The following is a 208-nucleotide window of genomic DNA, read 5'->3' as shown; positions in this document are numbered from 1 at the left end:
ATTTATTTTGCTTGAGTTCTTGCTGGAAGTAAAAAAGGAACATTTATAATTTCTGAAATCCATTTGAAAAACACTGTTAGGCAATCATACTTTATGATAATAAATGCACTTGTAAATTTTCTTTAACCTTTATTAAAAACTTTTTTTTCCATTTTTACAGTAACCCTAGCACATTATGATAAAAACACACTGGTGCACACCTGCTGAT

This window comes from Penaeus monodon, chromosome 29 (assembly GCF_015228065.2).
Source record: "Penaeus monodon isolate SGIC_2016 chromosome 29, NSTDA_Pmon_1, whole genome shotgun sequence".
NCBI classification, from domain to species: Eukaryota; Metazoa; Arthropoda; class Malacostraca; order Decapoda; family Penaeidae; genus Penaeus; species Penaeus monodon.
Note: the sequence above shows the minus strand (reverse complement) of the source record.